Source organism: Penaeus monodon, chromosome 24 (genome assembly GCF_015228065.2).
Source record: "Penaeus monodon isolate SGIC_2016 chromosome 24, NSTDA_Pmon_1, whole genome shotgun sequence".
In the NCBI taxonomy this organism is placed as follows: Eukaryota; Metazoa; Arthropoda; class Malacostraca; order Decapoda; family Penaeidae; genus Penaeus; species Penaeus monodon.
Window position 1 is genome coordinate 12,746,696 of NC_051409.1, and position 223 is coordinate 12,746,918.

Below are 223 nucleotides of genomic sequence, written 5' to 3' on the forward strand. Positions count from 1 at the left end.
CTGGTTTGTTCCTTCCAGCCTAGTAAACAATGGGTCATTTCTCCCGTGGTCTCTCTATTTCATTCCCGCACACAGTCGGTCTATTCTGATGGTTTTCCCTTGTTTAACATATCCCTGAGTTGTTCATCCTGGTAGAACAATGCATACATCAACCCAATACTACTTGGGTACTTCGCTGAATTTATATTTTTCCCTCCCTCCTTTCCTTCCTCCATCATCCTGC